The sequence below is a fragment of the Solanum pennellii genome, chromosome 1, assembly GCF_001406875.1.
Source record: "Solanum pennellii chromosome 1, SPENNV200".
NCBI lineage: Eukaryota > Viridiplantae > Streptophyta > Magnoliopsida > Solanales > Solanaceae > Solanum > Solanum pennellii.
This window is the reverse complement of record NC_028637.1, coordinates 57,811,224-57,820,189: the sequence shown is the minus strand read 5'-3', so window position 1 is coordinate 57,820,189 and position 8,966 is coordinate 57,811,224. Positions and strand designations below refer to the sequence as shown.

Genomic DNA, 8,966 nt, shown 5'->3' with positions numbered 1-8,966 from the left:
TATTTTTATATGATTATTATATGTGTTTCATCTGAACTCCTTAATGAACTCTTATCTAGATTGATGAAGGTGATCATTGTCGGTTTTGACCTTTAGAAGCAACGTTGAACGTTCTAATTCCTCTTTTTACTTCAATTGTCTTGAATGCTAATTGATCCTAGTTAGGATAATTTAAATATGAAATGACCTACACTTGATGTAATATGAAGTATATTGTCTTATAATGATAGAATGGAACCTTTTTTTTCAAGTAAGAGTTGAATCACCTAGTAATGAGTGTTGTTATTAAATTACCATGAAATCTAGGTATAAAGAAGAGATTAAGAAAGAAAACTTGAGAGTAGAGTTTGTGATAATGATATCTAGGATTTAGAGAGAAGAAAATGTGATTACCTACTGATGCTAAGGCAATGAGAGTAAAGTCAAAAAGAGGATAGAAGTCTAATAAGTCGGATTATGATGAACGAACTATACTCACCTAACCTACATTATGGAAGCTTGAATGTATGAAGTGATACAATCACTTGAGCATGGCTAGGTTGTCAAGGACATCCTTCCATGAGAGATAAGTGTTAAGCAAGACTTAACAAGTAAATCCTGGAATATAATCTTTATTCCAAGTGGATATGCAAATTAGAAAGAGTGTCACACACGATAGGGTCCAGAATCCAAGAACTATCCAAGTGTAAAGAGGAACTCTTCTGTAGTAGAGTGTGGGATTTCCCAAAGTTTGGTCTCATGAGACGAGATCCTTCACATAGTCGAGTAAAGGTTTCCTAGAAGATACCACCATATCCTATGAACTAAGACATGCTTGAGAAGAATCTCATAGTGTTCAAAGCATAATGAACTAAGACTTACTTAATTAAGTAACTCATAGTGTTCATGAGTGTAGATGAACTTAGACATAACAAAAGTTGTATAACATAGTTTCATGAGAATAGATGAACATAGACAAATCAAAAGGGGTATCTCATAGTGTTCATGGCTTTAGATGGACTTACACATACTTAAATAAGTGTCTTATAGGGTCCATGAGAATAAAGAACTTAGACGTACTAAATGAAGTATCAGTTAGGGGTTCAACTTACTAATTAAATAAGATGTACTTGAGAGAGAGTACCTCATAGGGTTATAAAGTTAAGGAGAGGAACTAAGTTTCAATCAAAGAAGGACCCTTAAGAGGACCTAAAAGTAATACTTAACATGAATAGTATTATAGGATGCTATGAGTGCATTGCACAAAGTATGACTTAGGGCCATTAAAGAGAAGTCATTGAGATAGAATTGGAATAAAGTTTTTTTTCCTGAATATAGTTTACTAAATGAAAGAGAGATTCCTTAGTTAAGATAATGAAGTTAATGATGCGGCCAAAATTAGGGTGGGTATGACTAGGATGACTTCAAGCTTAGTGTGAAAGGTAGTATGGGATGCCTTTCATGCATTACACAAATGTGTATTGGAGTTACTCAGAAATATAGTACTCTTATGGTGTCGAGAAGCTTTAGAATAAACCATGTACATATACTATGTTAAGATTACATGAAAACCTAGGTCCTGACTAAGAGAGTGGACTATGACCAAGAATGACCAAGGAGAGGTACTTAGCTTAGGTAGTATTATGGGATGCCATGTACCACCCCTTTACGAGAGATACTACACCTTGACAAGGAACCTAAATTAATACTTGCGACATTTAAAAGAGATTAATGAAGGTATAATAATTTTTTATCTAGTTGAGGGATTAGGTTCATAACGAATAGTGTAGTTAAAAATGTGCATCTTGCCCTCTTTATATTTTTAATAAAGATCAAAATTTATATGCCACAAAATTTTAAATAACGATGAAAAATCCTCCCAAAATCTGTTAAGCAAGACCAACAAGCTTTCATGCATATGTTATCCTCACATTTAAGGACGAAATAACAATAGTATTTCGAACTTCCATGTAGCAAAATTCAGTATATGTATCACAGAACTTACAAAACATAAAGTACATTATTATATTACAAGACTTGCGTTTAGAGACCCAAAAAGATAAAAACGTATAACCAAACTTATATTACAACTCATGGTGACATGACCAAATCAACCCTTAAAATCTAATGTAATTATACAACTCATAGATGGTGTTCATGTCCCAAGGTTTATACAATACATATATGCCTATATGCAAGTGTGATCTTCCTTTAACGCTTTCAAAATGTCCATCTTTAATGACCAACTTCAACCGTCCTCTCGAACATCCCCTACAATAAAAACAACTATCACTAAGCATAAAGCTTAGTGGTGTAAAAACTATAGATCCGGCTCCCTTAGATTCACCAATTCATCTTTCTCTAGTTAAAGACAACATAATTGAGATATAATCAGTAAATCAAGTAAGCAATATACAAAGAGTATCAAGTTGGATAATTAAAGATCCAAATGTAAATAGCGTTTATAGCAGTATTTTCCAAGAGGTTCAATAACAAGACTCGCCCAATATATACATTATGTCTTCACACCAATCACGAGCAGAAACAAGAATGGTCGATGCCCTGCATAAAGAAGGGTCAAATCCAAATAATCAAGAGACCCAAGAACCATATTAAAAATTGATTTCTAGTTCCTACTTAAAATCAACAACTCTCATACTTAAGATGAACTAAAAATCCAGAGTCAAGATGGAAAATGATCTGAATCAAGAGGCATGCCAATAGTGAAAAAGTCACACCCACAAGAAGGAAAAAGTCCCAACAAGAATGCCAAGTGATCAAACAGTCCGTACAAGTGGGTGAGTTACACAAGAGTCTTTAATTTCATAAACGACAACAACACAACAATGGATAGTGACAAGAGGTAATCAACGTACCACTATAAACTTTCCAATATACCAGCAGGTAAAAATAGTACAAGTACAAATTTATATACAAACCTCAATGCTTTACCAAAGAAAAAGTCCAACACGACTTCAAGAGTTAAAACCATACACCAATCAACGTATAAAGGTCCTCAACTTGTTCACGAGTATATACAACCTTAAAAATGCAATTAAATAACTTATTTAATTACTATTATCTCAAAAATGTCAAAGTAAAACAGGATAAACATCACAATTATGCTTCGACTTTACAAATACAACTATTGCTTCCAGTACAGTGATTTTGGCCAGCTTATTGTCTCATGTCACAACTAAGATTTAAAAGATAAAATGGCAAAATTTGACTTTATATCATCATAAATTATTTAGTTACATCTATTAATATTGCAAATAATTAATAATCACCTGAAAATACGTCTATTACAAAAAGATATAATAGAAATACTAACAGTTGAACAGACAGGATTTCTAATTCCAGAAACTGGACATAACTTCTCCTATGTTGTGTTCAATATTCTGAATACATAACGGCAAAATTAGAGTTTATGGGAATAAAATTTGTAGAATTACAAATCATCTTTCCAAATCACATTTACTCGCTCGAAACAAATTTATATTTAACGAGATATGATTAAACTACCAAAAACCACCCAGTATTAAAATAAGTTCTTTATCACTTACCAAAATGAAATGTGTGTGCGTTTGATTAAAGCCAAAAGGACCTAGTTTTTCTTTTTATTTTGAACAACAACTGTTTTTCTTCTGTATAATGCTCTTAGACTTCAGTTGAATTGAAAATAACAAGGGGAAGTGTCCCAATATAGTGTAAAGAGTGAAGCTTAGTCACACATACAAATGTCGAATAAAGGTGTTGCCCAATTTATTTTGTGCTGCCCAAATTGCATACATATACTACCACACGCACACACTAACACACACACACACACACACTTGATACCAAAATTTTCAACTTATATAAAATTCTAATTATTCAATTTACATAAATGCCCCTATACAATTACCTTAAATCACGATAACACTTATGTTAGGCATGTTTGCATTTATCCCAAAATTTCAATTTCCCAAAATGAAAATAGAACACCTTATGGTAATTAAGCAATGATGTATCTACATGTATAATGGTCCATTATTTTAGGGGTGTTACAACTCTCTCCCGCTTAACGTGAATTTCGTCACAAAATTCACGTTAGAATAGTCCTGAAACAAGTGCATATATTGTCTCCTCATGTCTTCTTCTCTTTCCAAGGTAGCTTCTTTTAAAGAATTTTTCATCCAAAGTACCTTTAATAAGGGGATTATATTGTTCCTAAGAAGCTTTACTTCCCCAGCATGAATTAGGATAGGTTCTTCATCATATGTCAAGTCAAGATTAAATACAATAGATTCAACTGGAAGAACATGAGATGGATCAGAACGGTATCTTCTAAGCATAGAAACACGGAACACCTTGTGAATATTGTCTAACTTAGGTAGTAAAGCCAATTTATATGCAACTGGTCCAACCCTTTCAGGTATTTCATAAGGTTCAATAAATCGAGGACTAAGTTTTCCTTTATGGCCAAATCTCATAATATTTTTCAATGGAGACACATTTAAGAAAACTTTGTCTCTAACTTGATATTCAATGTCACGCCTTTTAAGATAGCGTATGACGTTTTTTATTCGAAGAAATCTTTACACGATCCTTGATAATTTTCACTATGTTCTCGGTTTGCTGCACCATTTCAGGACCAATAAGCTTTCTTTCACCAATTTCACTCCAACAAAGAGGGGTCCGACATCTTATTCTGTATATGATTTCATAGGGAGGAATTCCAATACTTTATTGGTAGCTATTATTGTAAGCAAATTCTATCAAAGACAAGTGTTTGTCCCAACTACTCTCAAACTCAATAATGCAAGCTCGAAGCATATCCTCCAATATTTATATCACAATTTCTGATTGGCCGCCTGTCTTAGGATGAAACGAAGTGATAAATTTAATTTTTTACCTAAAGATTCCTCCAAGATGCCCAAAAAATCTAGATGTAAACCTTGGGTATTGGTCAAATACAATAGACATCTGGATCCCATATAGTCTTATAATCTCATTAATGTACGACTCAACTAAACTCTCAAGTGCGTAATCCATACTAATTGCTATGAAGTGAGCACTATTTCATTGGCTATCTACAATCACCCATATTGCATCATGATTTCTTTGAAGTGTGAGAAAGTCCAAAAACAAAGTCCATAGTTATTCTCTCCCATTTCAATTCTGGCATCGACAAGGGCTTAGTAATTAAACAGGGGCTTGATGTTTTGCCTTTACTTGTTGACAAACCAAACATTTTGAAACGAACTCCACAATTTCTCTTTTAGTACCATTCCACAACTACGTTTCTTTGATGGTCAAGTACATATTTGTAACTCCAGGATGCATTTCATATGGTGAAGTATGTGCTTTTCTTAGTATTTCTCTCCTCAAGTTGTCATCATTAGGAAAATATAACCCGTTTTGATAAAGTAAGATACCATCCTTGGTTAATGGAAAATCAAGCCTCTCTCCATTTTGGACCTCTCTAGTAAATTTTACATGTTTCTTATTGTCATCATTAGGAACACATAACCCGTATTGATAAAGTAAGATATCATCCTTTGTTAGTGTAAAATCAAGCCTTTACCCTTTTTGGACCTCTCTAGTCAATTTTACAAGTTTGTTATCTAAATTTTGTGCTTCCTTCACTTGTTCAATTAATAGTGGCTAAACTTGCAAATAACCAATAACTAAACCATTTAAATCAGATGTAAGACAAACATTTATGGATCTTAAGGGAACTAAGTAGTAACAGTTAACTTCATGTAAATTAAAGAGTAATAGTTGAGTTCATCTCTCAAAAGCTATACTGGAACTAATTATTCCCTAAATGTTTATAAATATTTTCACATTTAAAGATAAAAAGGAAAATAAGAGTTCCAAAAGAGCTTTTAATAAAAAGGGAAACATTGATTCCAAAAGGAGCTTTTTAAATCTAAAAGGTTCAGTAAGTTGTCTCAACCGAAAGGAATGAAGTTTTGTTAAAACCATGAAATAAAGTATATTTTGGGAGTAGTATTGAGCACTGATGTGGGGATGAGAGTTCATATTAATTTAAGTCTCCATGTGAACCATGAAGACATCATGAGTGTTAAGAGGTCAAATTTTTTAGATTATCACGTAAGTTAAGCTAGTGGATCCTCTAAGTTAAATAAGGTCCTATACCGATGGCTAGGTATACGATGATCCTTGGGAAATGTGAGGTAAAACCTTGTATCAACACTTACTCTCATAGTGGTGGTTGTCGCTTAGTGAAACTCCCACAAAATTTATATTACTTTCATATATAAGAAAAGTTGAGTCTATTATTGTTTTATCTTTAATGAACTAAGTGTTTACACGGTTTTATGAACTTTAGATACATTGTATATGTCTTTATTTATTTATATTGAGTTGTTATCTTATGAGTCAAAGCAGAGCCAAGGTAAGTTCATCCTTAATCCATTTTAAGCTTTATAGATGTGTTTAACATTCCAACTCGAATACTCGAACATTTAATGTACTAATGCCAGTTGGTCTACATCGTCTTATAATGCAGACCCAGGTAACCAGGATCAGCAGGCAGCGCCATTGATCCAGTTGAGCACTCCACAGTCACATGGGTTGCCTCCTTGCATTGCGGAGGATATCCGTTTTATTGCTTTTCAAGTTTAGTTCAATAGGATGCTATGGGGTCTGTCCCAGCATCCATGTAAGTCAGTTAAGAGGCTTCATAGACAGTTAGCAGTTAAATTTTTGAGTCTAATTTATATTATATTTCATATGTTCAAGTGTTGAGACTTAGTGCCATTTTGGTCAAGACAATTATATTAGTTCTTTGATGAGAATGTTTCTAATTCTTTATTTGAGTTTAGTATAGTCTTCCGATGAATTAAATAAGCCAGACCAAGGGTTTGCTCAAGGCCAACAATGGTCATTGAGTTCCGGCCACGTTCAGAGTGTAGGATCCGGACGTGACATTATTGTCTTTGAAAATGATAAATAGCTAAGAACTTCATCAGAAGGAAGGGTAACTATGGAAAAGGTCTCAAAAATTCTCTTGAACTTTGAGATATTTAATTATTTTGGAATATTAAAAAAATCTCAAAAATTTACTGAATTTTGACTACAAGGACTAATAATCTATTTACATATTTTATGATACTGATTTTCTTGCTAATTAAGAAAATGATTCTAATAGATTTTAAAGAGTGATAAATTTGAAATCTGAACAATTTATTGAATGTGGACTAAAGGGAGTCACAATTTATTTACATATTTTTAATGATAATGAATTTCTTGCTAATATTATGATTTCGTAGGTTTTTAGAATTTCGTAGATTTCATATGATAACAATTAAATAATTGTGGACTATAACACTTAATTATTTATATATTTTATGATAATGATTTTCTTTCTAAGATTATATTTTGGTAGTTTTTTTTTAAAGTCTTATAGATTTTATTTAGTTTTTACTTCTAATCAAATCTATGTAAATCAATATATACGGAGTGTTATTTATTTTATATCCAAGTTTTCTCTTGTAAAAACTCCTCTTATCAACTGTAGAAGCCTCTCTTTGTTCCTTAGTTTTCATCCCTCAATTGCATTTTCTGTTCTTTCTATACATAGCCTCCACTTTGGAGATCATATTTTAACATTCTTTTATGTTGTCCCAAAAAATATTTTTCAAATTATGTTTACTAAAATCTGGAATGTAATAGTGAGAAGCAATTCACTAAAGCCAACAACTCTCTTGTTCGTACTACATGAGGGCCCATCAAGACAAGTAAGCCTAAAACCAAAATAATACAATGAATGTGGAAGTAAAATGTGAAGAAAAATCTAATACTATAAAATACTGTGGAAAACAAGGTCAACTAAATTAAACCACCAAAACCTGGTTGTCACTTGTACAAGACTCTAAAGTATTGCAACTGAATCAAAAGAAAAATACAAGTCTTATATGACCTTGTTTCTATAGTAGAACAAGATCATATATAGGAGTAACAAGGTCCGCAAAAATGACAAGTTAGCTACCTCACAAACCTCCATAACAAGCCTCAGACAAGGAGAAGACAAAATTCCATAAAGGTCCAAGCTAGTAACCTAAAAAAATTTAGAAGCAAGGCGTGAGTAACAAACCACACGGTACTCAGTAAGTAAACTTCTAAACACACGCTAGGGGAATTAAATACGGATACTCTTTACACACCAACCGAACCTCCACAACTACAACCTGTATAAAATCATCCCAACCTAACAGTTCACAATTTACATAGCACCCAACTCATCAATAATTACTCTAACAAATTACATATCTTTAACAAACAACTCAATATTCATAAATTACAAGTTTCAAAAAAGACATTCACAATATCAACAACCCACTAGATCAAGTTTACCAAATAGAGGAAATAAATAGTCAAGTACTTTCCAACTACCAATAAAACACAAGATCAACAGGCATGTAGGATGTCATGGAATGCAATTCAATATGACACATGAAATGATATGCCTGATAATACCAAGTACTATCTCAATCGTATATACCTGACATTCCTCAAAAGTACATTTAGAGTTCATGACCCAAGGGAGATCACGAGGTCCATATACCGATAAAGGCGATCTCCATGTGCCAAACTTATAATCATAATCTGTCCCTCACAAGGACGATCTCAACGTGCCCAAATTAATAATCGAACTCAAATGGGTATCCAGGTGCTAAAGTAAGTCTACTCTATTTAAAGAGTATCAATGTAATTAAGTGACATTTCGAACTTTCACAATTTTAGCTTTAGGTGTTTATTTCGGATATAGAAAATGTCCATTTCATGGTCCATACCTCATCTGAAAGTATTAATAACTAAAATTATCTATTAAAACTATCATACAAAATTTATTAAATCATCACAAACACGCACATTAAATTATAAATACATGCAATCAATGTGTGCCTCTCTAGAAGGCAAACAATGAATACTACCATATCTTTTAATACGTAATAAATTAGATGAGCTATGAG

At 32.7% G+C, this 8,966-nt stretch overlaps 1 long non-coding RNA gene across 1 annotated transcript; it reads left to right on the top strand.

Moving 5' to 3' along the window:
- The first annotated feature begins 4,136 nt into the window (after positions 1-4,136).
- Positions 4,137-6,804, top strand: LOC114075603. Its single transcript, XR_003575997.1, has 2 exons — positions 4,137-4,396; positions 6,500-6,804. It is a non-coding gene; the product is annotated as an uncharacterized LOC114075603 (long non-coding RNA).
- The last annotated feature ends 2,162 nt before the right edge of the window (positions 6,805-8,966 follow it).